Source organism: Dreissena polymorpha, chromosome 10 (genome assembly GCF_020536995.1).
Source record: "Dreissena polymorpha isolate Duluth1 chromosome 10, UMN_Dpol_1.0, whole genome shotgun sequence".
NCBI classification, from domain to species: Eukaryota; Metazoa; Mollusca; class Bivalvia; order Myida; family Dreissenidae; genus Dreissena; species Dreissena polymorpha.
This window is the reverse complement of record NC_068364.1, coordinates 9,790,902-9,809,372: the sequence shown is the minus strand read 5'-3', so window position 1 is coordinate 9,809,372 and position 18,471 is coordinate 9,790,902. Positions and strand designations below refer to the sequence as shown.

The window sequence follows — 18,471 nt, the reverse complement described above, 5'->3', positions numbered from 1 at the left end:
TAACAAGATGAATTCCAAAAAAATTAATAAAGTGCAAGTAAATCACATGTTACTTCAAGCAACAAAACCACAATCAGGTATTATTTTAAAACAGGATACGAACATGCATTCAAGCAAGAAACGAATCTTACAAAGTTGTAAAACACCTCTGATATGATGTAGATAAGGAAAAACAACAACAGCTCCGACTGAGGCCGATATCGACCGACAGCTTTATAAATATGCGATATTATGATCCTTGTGGATTCAAGATGTGTATCACGGAATACGCAATCAATTATTTTCGCAAGAGGTGGGAAGAGTTCCAAAGAAACGGGACAAAGTTTTTTATGAGGTTTCAAAGATGAAGAACAAAAAACGAATATAAGAACATTCAAGTGCTAGGAGAAAACTAATTTGTTCCCTCTGTATGTTCTCGTGGATATATATCCATGCGGTCCATGTTACACATACAAAAATCTGACACCAAACTGACACCTACAGTGTTTGATAATAAAGAACAAGACGCTGCGTTCAAGTAAGTCTTAGTCTTAGTTCAAGCTAAGGTCAATGTCAATGTCAAGATGAGGTTAGGTCGTGTGAGTGTGCTTAGTGTTGAAGTATCGAAGCTATTTAGTAAGTATTATTTATGCTTAAGTTCCATAAACACTCAAAATCAACGAATACTTCGTAAAATAATGCTAACGGATAACAAAACAATGTTCCTTAAAGCAATAGGCGAAATTTCAACGTTAGATGTGGTTTTGGTAACATTCATGTGACGAGATACAAAATGCTCGTTTTTAGTTTTGTGTGGACAATATATTCGAATTTCCCGCGACAATATCCGCACATTTACGAACGAACGCGAGATTCGCTTCGGGAAGAGTCGGACACATGACGTAGTTCTCATAAATAATCATTGGCGTCGCTCTGGAGATCGGCGACAAGTATGTTATGCATTTTTTTTCGCTTATGGGAGGAGAAGTTATTTTACGGATCGATGTATATATTTTTGTTTTAAGAATACCTTGCATAGTGGTGATTTTTTGTGTAAATTAGTGTAAATAAGTACTGCATTTGTGCCTATTACATTTATTACAACAGTTATTGCCAATAATGCGAAGCTAATTGTTTTAATTAATAACTGATCCACAGCTGATCACAGGAGAAAGATCACAGGACTGGGCTAATACGCGAAACTTTCTGGTTTTGTATAAAAACAAAACATAATCAAAATATATTTATTTTGTGGTTTTCCTAATTTGCTTATTTAGTGGAGAACCAAATGTAGTACGATATTTGACGACCTATCGCGCAAGCAAGTTTATTGGAAGGCGTAGTGGTACGAAAACGTACAATGTATTAGTTTATTAATAGACATATAATAACGATCGCTATACACAACTCCACCAAATAACAGTTCCTAAATGATGTCAGCCGGAATAGTTCAGTTGGGAGAGCGTTAGACTGAAGTTGTTTACGCAACAATCATCTAAAGGCCCCCGGTTCAATCCCGGGTTCCGGCACGAACGGAACAGTTCGGCGGCTTACAATTTTTTTCAGTCAGGTTAATAAATATAATAAAGCTTTATTTTATGTAGACAGTTTAAAATCCATTTTACTACAATTGGACATTTTTATAAAAATTAATGGATGCCGCGTAGTGACAACGTTAATTAAAATTTCTTACATCACTTAAATATCTCACGTGTTTTTATATTAACAAATAAATGCAAAAAACACATCTATTATCCATGTATTTTTATGGTTGTCTATCATAGGCCCTAAGTACTATCCCTTCCACATATAGAGCGCGAAAAGCGACACGTATTATTGATTGTAACAATGAGTTGCGATAAAGGAAGTAGCCGCTTATCAAGGAAATGCTGTGTCCCAGCAACCCGTTTCCCTAGAGTCAAGCACTCCTCGGAGTTTCTTTTTAAGAACCACATATAGAGCGCGAAGCGCGACACGTATTACTATCCAGGTGGTATGGGCCCTTTAGCATTATCCGACCATTACGTCCATAGTTATCTTCCTTAGAATTTGAGAAATTTTGAAATCGTTGTTGGAAATCCAAAATTTTCATCCGATTGTTCTCAAACTTGCACAGGTTTTTTATCAATGAGGAACCAACCCAAACTCTATATGAGCAATATCGGACCATAAGTCCAGAATTATGTCTCTTTGAATTTAAAAATAAAGGTGAACACGAGCTGTCAGAGGACAGTGCGCTCGACTATTCGAGTGCTTGACAGTATAACGTAAGCCATCATGGGGAAATTGTTCATATTCAATAATTACTTAGACGATCTTTCAAAAAAAAAGGAAAAAAAAAACATTTTTTTTTTTTGGGGGGGGGGGGGGGGTAGGGGGTTGAGAGAGGGGTATAATGTGGGGTGTGGTCATTTATTAGACGATCTTTCAAAAAAAAAAGGAAATCAAAAAAAAAGGGGGGGGGGGTAGGGGGTGAGAGGGGGTAACAATGTGGGGTGTGGTCATTTATTAGATAAGATGATCTTTCAAAAATAAAAAAATATATAAGTTTTTTGGGGGGATGGGGTGGGGGGGCAGGAATTCTGGGTTGGGGCGTGGGGTATTGTTTGGGTGGAGTCCATTGTGGTATTCAGGTTAGTGTTGTTTTGTCAAAGTATTAATAAAATCTGATCATAAATAAAGAAGTTATGGCAATTTAAGCAAAATGTTCATTTATCTAAGTATAAAAGGGGCCATAATTATGTCAAAATGCTTGATACAGTTGTCTGCTCTTGTTTATAGGTTAGGGTCATGTTGGTAAAGAAGTATGCAAAATATAAAAGCAATATGTCAAAGGATATAGGAAATATTTGGAGCAGTACGCAAACTTTAACATAGATTTATCAATCATATGCATATTCTAAGTATAAAAGGGGCAATAATTCTGTCAAAATGCTTGATACCGTTGTCAGCTCTTGTTTGTAGGTTGGGGTCATGTTGGTAAACAAGTATGCAAAATATGAAAGCAATATGTCAAGGGACACAGGAAATATTTGGGGTAGTACGCAAACTTTAACATTTGCTGCATATTCTAAGTTGAAAAGGGGCCATAATTATGAAAAAAGGCTTGATAGAGTTGTCTGCTCTTGTTTATAGGTTGGGGTAATGTTGGTAAACAAGTATGCAAAATATAAAAGCATTATGTCAAAGGATATAGGAAATATTTGGGGTAGTACGCAAACTATAACATAGATATATCAATAATATGCATATTCTAAGTATAAAAGGGGCAATAATTCTGTCATAATACTTGATACAGATGTCTGCTCTTGTTTAAAGATTGGGGTCATGATGGTAAACAAGTATGCAAAATATGAAAGCAATACGTAAAGGGACATTGAAAATATTTGGGGTAGTACGCAAACTTAAACATTTGCTGCATATTCTAAGTGGAAAAGGGACCATAATTATGAAAAAATGCTTGATAGAGTTGTCTGCTTTTGTTTATAGGTTGGGGTCATGTTGGTAAACAAGTATGCAAAATATGAAAGCAATATGTCAATGGACAATGAAAATAATTTGGTTAGTACGAAAACTTTAAAATTTTCACGCTAAAGCAGACGCAGACGCAGACGTCGGGGTGAGTAGGATAGCTCCACTATATATATTTCATATATAATAATCGAGCTAAAAACTGCTTGGTTAGGTGATTATGTCAACATTTTTTATCAGATTCTTTCCAAACTTAGTGTTTTCATATCAATGAGGATGTTTACCTCATTTAAAATGAGAAACATCGGGACAATAAGTCCACAAAAAAAATTCTATTAAATTTGGCAAAATAAAGAATTTCCACTTGTTTTAAAGATTTCACAACTTTCGTCTATATCTTTCCAAACTTGTTAAGTGTTTTTATATCAGTATTACTCGAACCCTATTGAAAATGATGAATATCGGAGCAATAAATCTATTATGATCTTTTACTGAATTTCAAAGTATTGTGAAATGCAGCTTCTTCATGCAATTTACAGTTTTCCTTCATCATTTTCAAACTTTTACAGTGTTTTCATATCAATGAGTACTCAACCCCTATCGTAAATGAGCAACGTAAGCATAAGTTCAGAATCATCTCCCCTTGAAGTTGAGAAAAATATGAAATTACGCTTACAAGATGTAGCAGACTTTTTTAAAACCTACACAGTTCTGTTCCATTAATGAAAACTGCACACGGATGCCAGTAAAAAAAGGAAACCAATGTTAATAAAATAAACTATGAAATATTTTGGGCTCACAACACAGAATCATAGATAATGGTTATTTGGGGGTTATAACACAACATCATAAATAATGGTTATTTGGGGGTTATAACACAAACTTATAGATTATGGTAATACCAGTATCTTTTTCTATTTTGTTTAATATAATCGGCCAATATATTAATATTTACAGTAGAAAAAAAAATGTTCCATGTAACTTCATTGAGTGCCTTTTACACTGAAATTCCCGACGCCCTTTGATGCTTTGCATCAATACTTATCTTGCTATTTAATTAATTAGCTCAAGCGAGGACGTCCTGCTGCTCTAAGCGAGACCTCAAAAAAGACAGTGTGCAAAAAAGAAAGTGTATGTGGGGCAATACATAACTAACTGGAACAGCGTCAAGCAAAAAATGTGGTGTTCCCATGATTTTGAAGTTGCCCGTTATCAATTATAATAGCGCGCGGACCGGATAAAAAGCACAGGCAAGTGCGTTCCTTATTATGCAAATTAAAGCAAACCGAATGAATCCGATCCTGACTTGAGATCATCGTAAAACGAAACAAAATGTCGTACTGAAAAGATTTGTACATGCTAAAAAGTTGCTGAATGTTTGCATTTTAAACGTGTTTTTTTTTCACCAAAGTTACTTGTTTTATAGTCTTCTTATTGTGATTAACCTTCGTATAGCACTTTTTGTCGTATGAAGTTTTTTAATGGCCTAATAGAATAGTGCAGTACTTATGGATCTTTAATGGAACAATCAATTTTGATTAACGAAGAATGATAAAACGTGTCACATGGGGCATACAAACTTTTCTTTTAAAATGAGTCTGCATACACATTTGTAAAAAAATGTAGGTAAACAACTTACTCGTGTTACAATATAATTATCGACCACGTGGAACTTTAACGCAAGAAACAAGAACATTTCATGCACATCATGTTCGTTGTGCGATAAAATCGCGCAACACGCACGCCCACATTATCGCGAATGATTTGTTTACGCGTTCTTCCAGACAAAATCATGTTACTTGCGGTTCTGTTACAGAAACTATCATTTTTACCTTGTCAATAGTCTACATTAATACCAGACTCTTGACAGATGCAAAGATTGGCATATTTGCAAGTTTTGCTAAGGTTTTGTTTTTCTACTTAAGATCTGACACGTTCTTTTACACACCACGTGTAAAGAAACACAATATATGTAATGCATTTATATTAATATGACGCTTGAAATCATTGAAGTAAATCGAGATTTGATTAAATTTTAACATAGACATAATAAGACACGAAAGAAAAGATAATTTAGTTCTTGTTTAAATTCTTCAAACCGATTTGCTAAACGTCTCTTGGATGTTAGGTCAGTATAGGTAACATACTTAGTACAACATTAATGACAATTACAAGATAAACATACATTTTTATCTTTCGTTTTTATCATAAGATCCTTTTATAAGTTCTTCGTTGTGTGTATAATAATCTTTATGCACGTGTATCTGGCAAATTAACTACGCATTCAAGTTAACTAAATGTTGTTCTTTTGCAAGTTCAAACAAAATGTCCATATCTCAAGACTTCCTAGTACTATTGAATACATAAACAAGTGTGCTTTTTGCAATTTTAATTATGCACTAAATGATTTTTCCTATATATACTGATTTATCTAGTCCATCTAATGATTAATATAATATATAATATATTTTATCATTTTACATGTTTTAAGATGCTGATATGGAAGAACGAAAGCAAATTAATTAAGTGCATCTATCTATGATCAGCTGTTTTCTGGAGGGTATGGAATGGAACGTGCACGGTGCATGCGTGAATGAGTGAACATTGCGTGCATGCATGAGAGGTTGATTACAAGATTACGAATACCAGATAATGTAATGCACATATGGACTAGATAAATTGATGCAAACACTGTATGTGTAGCAAATGTATTGTTGATATGAAAAGATGTATGTAAAAGAAACTAACGCGAGTATTTCGTAACACAACTACGTTGAATCGGAAAATGTCTAAATGTAAACGTTATATCATGTTCAACTGCATACACTTATATATATCATCAAATGCGATGTTGAGATTCAACAGCATAATCATTGACTCATTTGAGGCAATTGTTTAACACCATTTATATCTAAACAAATGCAAATGTAAGTACCATTGAAGTTATGTGTCTTAGTGTCTAAAAGACTTTAATTATAACGCACATAATTTAATTGGCATTTAGCTTTGTTTGTTCGTTTATATTTAATATTTATCTTTCCAAACGTTTTTTAGTATGGATAAATTAATAATAATAAATGCCGTAGAAATGATTTCATTATCACACTTTGGGGATAGAGTCCGCGATCCTTTGATTTGCAGTCCAGTGCTCTATCAACTGAGCTTACCAGTCCGACCCGTTGACAAATATATTTTGTTTTCTATAAAACGTTAAACCATCACGCTAAACCGTTCCATTTAATTACAAGCGTTTTCAGAAAATAATCATTAACACTAACATGACGTCTGGGTTACCTTCAAATATTCCTCCCCCGCATTTATATAGGTATCAAACTGTCTAAAATTTAGAGGCAGAATTGTTCAAGGTAACCCAGACGTCATATATAATCATATTGGTATACATTCCTGAAGAGAATTCTACAGTCGGGGATCTATTGACAAGAAGTTTTCATAAGTCTAGCCTGGTCAAAATCGTCCCCATCATTTCCCATCATCATCGTTCTCTTTAACATTATTATGATCATCATCATCATCATCATCATCATCTACCTCCTCCTCCTCCTCCTCCTCCTCCTCCTCATCATCATCATCATCATTATCATCATCATCATCATCATCATCATCACCATCACCATCACCATCACCATCACCACCACCATCATCATCATCATCATCATCATCATCAACAACAACATCATCATTATCATCAGCATCATCATCGCAACCACCGCCACCACCTTCAACAGCAGAAGCATATTCATTATCAGCAACAACAGCAGCATCATCCACCCACACACACACACACATCATCACTATCATAATATTTTTCATCTTTGCAAATATCTAATGTATCAGTATCCTATTCATCATTAGAAAAAGGCATCATTATCAATATCATCATCACCATCTCTTTAATCAGCATCATCGACACCATTATCAGCATCAGTGTAATCATAATAACCATCACCACCACCATTTCATTGCCTATTTTACGCTATACTTATTACACGCTAGCAAATCTTTCATATAATAATATGTACCATTAATAACAAATAGCCATTTAGAACGATCATTTAGTTCTCATTAATAAATGATGTACAGACCAATAGATTAACAGGGTTTATTATCTTGGAATTGCTGCTTTGAGCATTACCGTCGTTTGGAGAACTACCCTTATATAAAATGAAACCCGATTGTAGATGTATCGCACGACGGCAAATCATTGTATATGTGTATAACAACACATTTCTTTCACAAATACATGAGTTGAAATCTCCAGCCCACACCTGGTCTTTCACGTGCGATATATCGACTGATAAGACCCGCCAGATAGGTTCGCACGATCCGATCATTGATCGAATACAATCAAGAGAAGAAAACATGCTGCATTGCGCCAATAGCGTTCATATATTACTTATTTTTCTAACAAATGGAGCACACGGTATCTTTGGCAGCGGTTCAAATTGATGTTGGAAGGCAGCATCGGAAAGTCATCAGTTGTTGTATAACATGATGATGTAAATGAGTGGTACTTGCATACTTTAATAGCTGAACATAGTTGTATACACAATTTCAAGGAATCTGCATGATGAGTCGAAACCCGGTTAACTTAAAAAGTAAAAATGATAAATATGCGGAAAAAAACATGCGTGTTAGCACATTAGAAAACGTATTGGTTTACAGTTGACGACAATTTGATTCATATTCACACGGGTGTTAGTTTTACTTGCTCACAAGCTCAGATATTTCGCAGGTACTAATTCACAATTGTAGTAATAGTATTAAAGTTATTCTTGTCCTGAAATACGGTTATTGTTTTACTCAGGCAAATATATTTAAACTGTCACGAAATTGTTTTAATAAAAACATGCTGTTGAAAATAGCATATACACCTGAATAATGCTCCACAGAAACGTTGGGAGATATAAAACTTGTAATAACCACATTATAAGTATGTTTGAGTCCGACCACATGTATAAATAACGTACTTGAATGTGAACTGTAAGTGCAAGCACTTCATGTGTTTAAATGTCGAAGATGTGAAAATAAACCTACGCGCCCTAAAACACTAAAATGCACAGAGACGCACGGACGCATGCACTTATTTATTCACATGAACGCACCCTATACGTGTACATACACGAACGCACCTATGTACATAAGCACTTGATTTCGTTTTCTTAATTTTCAATGATTAAGTCCATTTAATAAAAAAAGAATTTAGTACATGAACTTGCATATATGATCTGAGACCAAGTAATTTCATATGTTTCAATGGCAAACGGGTGGACTGTGTCTGATAAAACAGCAAGAGCTGCCTCCATCGGAAGGCATATGCCCCCGAAAAAAACGCTTTTTCGAAACCTAAACGCAGATTTCAAAACCTTAACGCGGACCCTAAATTCTAGGTCAATGTCAAAGGGATCAAAGGGATCAAAAATTGTGTGCGTATGGAAAGGCCTTGTCCATATACACATGCATACCAAATATGAAGGTTACATCTGAAGTGACGTTATGAACATTTTCGAAACCTAAACGCAAAAGTGTAACTGAAAGACAGACGGACAATGCGATCACTAAATGACCTCCTTCGAGGGCATAAAAATATGAAAGTAAAGTAGTTATGAAATGTGTAGTCATGATCATTGAACGACGATTCATGTACGTAACATTTCTAAATTGTGAACATGCTTGCAGACGAACAAAAAATGGTCAAGGTTATCTGCTGCAGTAATACAGCAACAACAAACTAAACGATAATCAACTAAACTCAACGGAAAACGGAAATCAATAACAACCAAATAATGCCCATCTATTTTTGGCAAATAAACAACCAACCTGAGGTTCGCTAGACTAATACTCAAAGTGTCTTGCACGCATAAATTCCAGGCACACAATCCCAATCACTCAGCTACCAGCGCGACAAACAGCCGAAGCAAAACTACGGTAAACCTCGGAAACTCGAACAGTAGACACAATGTAGACACGTGGAAATCGTTAGGTTCGTTTTACTCGCAAAGCGGTTTTCAATATTTGCGAATTATTGAAACAAGGAAAGCATGATAAAAGTTCTTACCTGAACACAAAGGTTGTTTGTCCATAAACGTATCTTTCAATTTCTTGGTTATTGTTTTAATACAATGAAATAATAAAAAGTTGCTAATTATCTGCCATATTGCATAGTATAAAACATTCATTTGTAAACGCAAACACCATATATGGGTTACTGCCGGTATATTTAATTTGGTAGGTTAAGATATGGTGAACGAATTGTAGGTTGTAAAGGGATCAAATTTAAACACGATATATAAGTTTAATGTTACATGGGGCTGGGACGATGTAGTGATAATATAAAATATTGTGTTTTGACCTTAAATGCTGAAACCAATGTGATATATAATAATAGTAGCAAGGGTTTCAATTAAAAAATTTATATTATCTTACAGCCATCAATCAATATTCTATATTGCTGCCATTCATTTATGCAACTCAACAACTCTGGCATGTACACGTAGCTAAGAAATTACTTTAAATATATAAAATAACAACTTTTTATGCTTCAATCATTGAAAATCATTCTTTTGACAACGTAAAAAGCACATAAGTGTCTAAGTCGTTTAGTATTTCGAGGAGTCTCAAATCGGTGATTTCTTGAAATCACATTGTAAGCAAGTGTTTAATAGCAAACGTGGATAGTTACATGTATGCAATCAATAAATAAACCGATCATTATCAGCTTACTTACACAGTTCGTACATGGAGTTTTCAGCCTATTAATGAAGTCAACTTATTTTTCAAAAATGATTTGACATTTCAACTGGAAGCATCCATACTTTACTTCATACGTAAAGAAATTGTAGTAAGAGAAGTCTCATTTGATTACGCGATTTTGGCAGCTCATGAAACGAAAGTCTTTTCACAAAATGTAATCACGTGACTTAATGTGACTGTTTCTGTAAACAAATTTAGAAATGTAAACAAGTTGTGGAGATAATATAAATATCTAACACTTCAGTAGCATGTTAGATTCATATATTAGAATGTTTTATCATTCACGGTTGATTTTTTTTTATATAAAGCTATGTTTATGTACCTTCTAAGATAATGACACATTTGTTGTTTTTCACCAACGTGCGATTGTTCAAGCTTTATGCAAAAAGATGTTTATGATAGAGAAACTCATTAGCTGCGTTTACATGACAAAGTTGTTGAGTTTCACCGTGTTATGGCAATGAAGTTGACATGTGTTTTACATGACAAAGTTGTTGAGTTATACCGTGTTATGGCAATGAAGTTGACATGTGTTTTACATGACAAAGTTGTTGAGTTCTACCGTGTTATGGCAATGAAAATGACATGCGTTTTACATGACAAAGTTGTTGAGTTTCACCGTGTTATGGCAATACAAATGACATGCGTTTTACATGACAAAGTTGTTGAGTTTCACCGTGTTATGGCAATACAAATGACATGCGTTTTACATGACAAAGTTGTTGAGTTTCACCGTGTTATGGCAATGAAGTTGACATGCATTTACGTGACAAAGTTGTTGAGTTCTACCGTGTTATGGCAATGAAAATGACATGCGTTTTACATGACAAAGTTGTTGAGTTTCACCGTGTTATGGCAATGAAGTTGACATGCGTTAACATGACAAAGTTGTTGAGTTTCACCGTGTTATGGCAATGAAGTTGACATGCGTTTTACATGACAAAGTTGTTGAGTTTCACCGTGTTATGGCAATGAAGTTGACATGCGTTTACATGACAAAGCTGTTGAGTTCTACCGTGTTATGGCAAGAAGTTGGCGTGCATTTACGTGACAAAGTTGTTGAGTTTCACCGTGTTATGGCAATGAAGTTGACATGCGTTTACATGACAAAGTTTTTGAGTTTCACTATGTTATGGCAATGAAGTTGACATGCGTTTACGTGACAAAGTTGTTTAGTTTCACTGTGTTATGACAATGAAGTTGACATGCGTTTACGTGACAAAGTTGTTGAGTTTCACCGTGATATTGCAATGAATTTGACATGCGTTTACGTGACAAAGTTGTTGAGTTTCACCGTGTTATGGCAATGAAGTTGACATGCGTTTACGTGACATAGTTGTTGAGTTTTACCGTGTTATGGCAATGAAGTTGACATGCGTTTACGTGACAAAGTTGTTGAGTTTCACAGTGTTATGGTAATGAAGTTGACATGCGTTTACGTGACAAAGTTGTTGAGTTTTACCGTGTTATGGCAATGAAGTTGTCATGCGTTTACGTTACAAAGTTGTTGAGTTTCACCGTGTTATGGCAATGAAGTTGACATGCGTTTACGTGACAAAGTTGTTGATTTTCACCACGTTATTGCAATGAAGTTGACATGCGTTTACGTGACAAAGTTGTTGAGTTTCACCGTGTTATGGCAATGCAGTTGACATGGTTTGATGGCTGACAGAAAATAGACAATATTTAGTAAAACCCAGTTTCCTTTTATTAAATAATACTTCGGTGTTTTGCATTTTAGGATAAACATTGTCTTATTTCTTGGTAGAGTGTAATCATTAAAAGTCAGCAAAAGAAGGGCTTATAGTTGATGTATTTATTGGCGTTCAATAAGTAGTATTACTTGTGACTCCGTATTAGCATCATCAGAATTTCACATTACAATGTTCAGCGAAAATAAATAAGTAACCGGGTATTATTAATAATACTAGATATAAGTTTCATTTCTTTACTGTCAATTCAAGAACTAGATTTACTTCAAACTGTGACTTACTGTAGTCGCTTTCAAGATGGCAAAATACAGACTAACTCTGATGAGAAAATCTGGCCAGCCATCTATTAAAAGCTCACAGTCGACCAATATAATGGTAGAACGGCCAAAACCCTTGGTAAATCAAACGCTAACGACCAACAAAAATGTAAGGATCGACCCAAACTCTTGGACAACCGAATGCGCAAAACGAACACTGTTGATGGGATGGTGCAATTTTAGGCAAAAGTGTTTTACTGATCCTTAGCAAGACAGAAAGCATAATGCCGAAATTGAAGTTTACCTTTTAAAAATAAAATGTTTACTGACAAAAATGAGCCATGTAATGCACCCTGTGACTAAAATTATTATATAAACATGACTTAAAGTGCTTAGATCGTAATCTGTCGCTTGAGTACAATGAAAACAATGCCTCACGACTATTAACGGGGTATTACAATGCGAACACAAAGAATTAAATTGACTATTGATATTTCGTAAGTCTTATAAATCTAACAAGTTCACTAGAATAATAATAATGGATTTTAAGTACAACAAAATGAGCCTGAATATATTGAAACTTTATTAAATGCAAAAAGGGCTCAACAAAATCCAGTTGTAATTTAAAGCGGTATCCCTTACAGAAATGAAAAGGTAGCGACTGACTAGCCGCTAAGTAGCGGCTACCTAGCCGCTACCTAAATAGGTAGCCGCAATGGGTATCCTGGAGGTAGCGAAAATCAGTCAGTAGCGGCTAGGTTGCGGCTGAGTAGCCAAAACCTATAGCCGGTACTGGCTACCATAGCCGATAGCGGCTTCTGTAGCCAAAAGGTAGCCAGAAACAGAACAAGGTGAAATATTTCCATTTATTTGGCAAATTGTCAGCCGCTAGCGGAAACTGTAGCCAACAAGTAGCCGAAAACAAAACTTTGGTACAATAACCTATGTTAAAAGAACAAATTGTCAGCCGCTAGCGGATCTGTAGCCAAAAAGTAGCCGAAAATCAAACTTGTGTAAAATAACTTAAATTAAATGAACAAAGTATCAGACACTGGTGGCAACTGTAGTTAAAAAGTAGCAGCACAGTGTGATTTATATCTGCCGTCCAAATAAGTTAGCAACAAATGCACTAAGGCAAGTTTTTTTTATTTAAAATGCCTTTTCATTACACCAGATTTGATTTTTTACCATCCCTACACCGTTCCAGTCCCATGTGTTATGAATATGTTTTTGAAAGCGTGATGGCTTTGATTTTAATTGAATGGTTTGACGTGATATGTCCTTGATAGGTGTTGTAAAAAGTAAATGTTAAGTTCTATCGCTTTGATGAATTGAGTCATTGGTGAATAGATGCTAAATGTACGTGAAGTTAAAAATGAGTAACATTTTGATGTGCAAGATGTAAGTTGTAAGTTGTTAGTAGATGGAATAATGATGCTAATGATTAGTTTAAAATGGGGAAACAGGCGATGTTGTAAGTAAACAATTAGCGGATGTGTAATGCCAACTACGTAAGTTGTAAACGGATGAAAGTGAGATACCCGTAATGTAAGGATGAACGTGGGACGTCCGTAATGGAAGTTGTAAACGGATTAACGTTTGACGTCCGTGCTGTTAGTTGTAAAAGAATCCAAGTGTGATATCCGTAATGAAAGTTGAAAATGTTTTCTATAGGTGGAAGTGTGATTGACTTAATGAGAGTTGTAAATTAGAGAAAGTGGGACGTCAATCCTGTAAGTTGTCCATCGGTAGATTTATGGTGCCCATGATAATTGTTTTGAATCGGTGGAAATGGTATTCCCGTGATGTAAGTTGAACATGTCTGGTTGTTTAATGCCAACTCTGTACGTTGCAATGGTTTGTAAATTATTTTCATTTAGATACACATGTGTGGAAACTCATGACAAATTATGTTAGGTGCAAATGAATGTGTGTGTGTAGTAGATGACGTCAGTTGTAAATGGGTTTAAGTGAAACACACATGAACAGGTTATACGTGGATTACAGTGCAATGTCCGAACCGAAATTTTTCTAAAAGTCTGATTTGCATGATGTTCGTTGACAGAATAGTAATTATATTCAAGTTGTAGGCGTGTCAAAAAGTTAATATTCAGTAAGTTGGTATGTAGTGAAAATGTATATAAACTTCTTTAACCTGAAATCGGACGGTGTGTGTCTATTTCAATTATTATTTATTTTGTTGCCACAACAATAATAAACGTAATTGGAGCATATGTGTTTCACGTGATGACACATAGTATTAAAGTAAGTTTGTGTATAAACATAAGCTAGCGTGTGTTGCGCAGGGTAAGTATACCGATTGAGACAGCACCTTGTACGTAGTGAAGGGATTGAAATATGAGACAGCACCTTGTACGTAGTGAAGGGATTGAAATAGCGATTATTATCCCCACGCTTTTTGAAAAAAAGGTGGGGATATTGTGGTTATCTCCGCCGTCCGTCCGTCTGTCTGTCTGTCTGTCTGTCCGTCCGTCCTGGCCACTATCTCCTCCTACACTAAAAGCACTAGAACCTTGAAACTTACACACATGGTAGCTATGAGCATATGTGCGACCCTGCACTATTTGGAATTTTGATCTGACCCCTGGGTCAAAAGTTATAGCGGTTGGGGTGGGGCCGCGTCAGAAATTATCACTCATTTTTTTAGGTTATTTTACATTTACTTCTTTATTTCTACACCGATTCACTTCAAATTGATACTGGACCTCTCTTATGACAATACGGTCAATCTCAACCATGCATGGCCCCATTCCCAACCCTGGGGCGCCCCGCCCACATAGGCCACACCCACCAAAAATTTCCATTTACTATATTTTTTTCATTTCTACACGGATTCACTTCAAATTGATACTGAACTTTTGTTATGACATTAGGGTCAATCTCAACTATGCATGGCCCCAATCCCAACCCTGGGGCACCCGCCCACATAGGCCACACCCACCAAAAAATTCCATTTACTATATTTTTTTCATTTCTACACGGATTCACTTCAAATTGATACTGAACTTCTCTTATGACATTAGGGTCAATCTCAACTATGCATGGCCCCATAACCAACCCTGGGGCCCCGCCCACATAGACCACACCCACCCAAAATTGCCTTTACTATAATTTCTTCATTTCTACACCGATTCACTTCAAATTGATATTGAACTTCTCTTATGACAATACAGTCAATCTCAACTATGCATGGCCCCATTACCAACCCTGGGGCGCCCCGCCCACATAGACCACACCCACCAAAAATTGCCTTTTACTATAATTTCTTCATTTCTACACCGATTCACTTCAAATTGATACTGAACCTCTCTTATGACAATACGGTCAATCTCAACTATGCATGGCACAATTACCAACCCTGGGGCCCCGCCCACATAGACCACACCCACCCAAAATTGCCTTTTACTATAATTTCTTCATTTCTACACCAATTCACTTCTAATTGATGATGAACTTCTCTTATGACAATACGGTCAATCTCAGCTATGCATGGCCCCATTACCAACCCTGGGGCACACCTAGGTCAAACATTCGGCGTGGGGATACGCGTCGGCCTCTGCCGCGCCATTTCTAGTTATAGTAGTGAAGCGGAAGAAATTATGTGAGCCTTGTTTTGAGAAAACTGGGCTTAATGCATGTGCGTTAAGTGTCGTCCCAGAGGCGCGTTCTGAGAAAAAATAAAGTGTCGTCCCAGATAAGCCTGTGCAGTCCGCACAGGCTAATCAGGGACGACACTTTTCGCTTGTATGGTATTTTTTCGTTTAAAGGAAGTCCCTTCTAACCAAAAATATTGTAAAGGCGGAAAGTGTCGTCCCTAATTAGCCTGTGCGGATTGCACAGGCTTATCTGGGACGACACTTTATTTTTTCTCAGAACGCGCCTCATATGGGTAAATTTGAATGTGGTGACTGGGTTGGGGTTACTTGTAACCATGAAAGTTGTGCAGGTGTAAGATTGTATAATCATTAGGTAAATGATAACGGTATAATATTGGTAAAGATCTAATTAAAGTTTTTTATGGATATTAGTGTTATAGGAATTATGACGGCTGTGAGGGGATGAGTACAAAAAGCAATAACCGAAGTGGCAACGGACGGGGTAAGAATGATATGTGTGCGCGGGCTATATAGCGTAATGCATAAAATGTCCGTTTTGACAAGATAAAATGTGACAGTTATGGTGTAAATAGTGGCTGAATATTTGATTGTATATAACAACTGTGTAAGTTATGAGTGAATCTTATAGCTATATAGTCAAATTAATGTTGAAGTCTTTAAATTAAAAACGATGACGACAGTCGAGCGATAAAACGACAATGTGCGATAATATGCATCTACAAGGACTAAAGTGATTTAGTTTCATTTATGTGAAGGTTTTGTTTGTGAATACCATGTCGTCAATCGAACGAGAAAACGACTATGTACGATTATGTTCGTCTACAGGGGAAAGAGTCCGAAGTTGATGTCTGCTTAGAATTTGATAAGTTCCTTAAAAATAAGCATGGTGTATGAGAGAGGTAGGTTGAAACTGCAATTGAAGTATGTCGTGATTTAGTAATGAAGATGTGTAGTTGACCAGCGGGAACTACAACTGAAGAATGTGAAATCGTTTCCAGCATTCAAAACATATGAATATGTTGTTGTTTTTTATTTGCCTGTGTGAAATTACGCTATTAACACCGCATATATGTCAGATAAATAATCACATGAAAACTTAATATACTATAATGTACAGTTCATATACTGCTAGATGACATCGCTAACGTTGATCGAAGTAAAAGGGTCAAACCTTCGTTGATTACTCCATGTAAAATCTGTTAGTCATAACTATCGGTTGTCGCCGTATTAAATATGGATTATGCACAATCTAACTATAGTGTACTTCGAATTTTAGCCTTAAACGTCAATTTTTTGTGTTTTATTCTTAGTTTTATGAGCTTTAAAACAGCCACTTAAAATGAGTATTTGCCATGAATAAAATGAAATGAAGAATTAAAAACTTACCTACCATAGCAATATCCACGATCCAGACAATGAATTTTACATTCCATTTAACTTAAAACAGACAATCGCTTCACACAATTTACCCATTTGTAACTTTTATTTACGAGTTTCATGCACAAAACCATTATTGTCTTGTGAATTTACGTTCAAACAATATTCACGATTTTCATGATCGTAATCGATTTTCGAAAATAATACGGTTAGCACATCAAAATGTAAAACAAGCAATTTAACGGGTCAATTGAGTGACTGATTTGTAAACAAAACATATACAAAGGGATAAATAACCAAAGAATTACAAAGTATAAGGAAGGGTAATTATAATTCGTCAAACTTTCCATAATCAGATATTGGAATTTGTACGCATGTCATTTACTTCGGGTTCGCTTACGTTTAGTGTTAATTGTTGTAGAAGAATGAACCAAACTAGAGCCATATTCAATGTTGCGATCTAGTGGTAAATTCTACGTATAGGTAAGAAGGTCACACGTTCGAATCGCCAGCAGATCAATTTATGTTTTCAATTTTATACACAGTGTTTTGTTTAGCTGTTGTTGTTTTTCGATACATCTATTCGTAGCTCATAAACGGTCTGAATATGTTATCGATATTGAAATAAACATATCCGATTAGAGTGTTCTAGTTCCCTACCCATGTCCTACGCCGTCTTGTTGCCTGTCCGTTCGTTTTCCGTAAGTCCGCATCACGTCGGACAATCAAAAGGTACTTAAAACTATATTGTAACGTTATACACTTACACTCAGCAATTGATGTAACCGGAGTATCCAGAGGAACCCCACAAACAAAAATCGCAGGCATGCACTTACCACTGCGCTTACCGGATATCCAAATGTGTATTTGTTAGTTTCGAAGTTCATGAGCTCCGTCCGCGTTTGGAGCTGCATCATATGAGGTCCCGGAGTTTGTCTCGACACTCCTGCCTAAATGACATACTAGACTGGCGATAGATGGGACACATGTTAAAGGGATCTTTTCACGCTTTGGTAAATTGACAAAATTGAAAAAAGTTGTTTCAGATTCGTAAGTTTTCGTTTTAGTTATGATATTTGTGAGGAAACAGTAATACTGAACATTAACCATGCTCTAATATAGCCATTATATGCATCTTTTGACGATTTTAAAACCTAAAAATTATAAAGCGTTGCAACGCGAAACGATTGAATAATTTGGAGAGCTCTGTTTTTGTCGTTAAATTTTGTGAAACTACGAAGATTGCTTATATAAGGTATAAAATAC

General features: G+C 35.8%; 1 protein-coding gene across 6 annotated transcripts in view; it reads right to left on the bottom strand.

The window, feature by feature from the left end:
- The window catches only part of LOC127847486 (LIM domain-binding protein 3-like), a 55,097-nt gene extending 37,769 nt beyond the window's left edge, over nucleotides 1–17,328 (bottom strand). For 4 of the 6 annotated variants that reach the window (XM_052379448.1, XM_052379450.1, XM_052379451.1 and 1 more), the window contains exon 1: nucleotides 9,289–9,424. The gene's annotated coding sequence lies outside the window, so the exon portion shown is untranslated. Of the gene's footprint in view, nucleotides 1–9,288; nucleotides 9,425–17,218 lie in introns of those variants that run through there. The other 2 variants (XM_052379449.1, XM_052379453.1) reach the window with 2 other exon arrangements.
- Nucleotides 17,329–18,471: the final 1,143 nt, after the last annotated feature.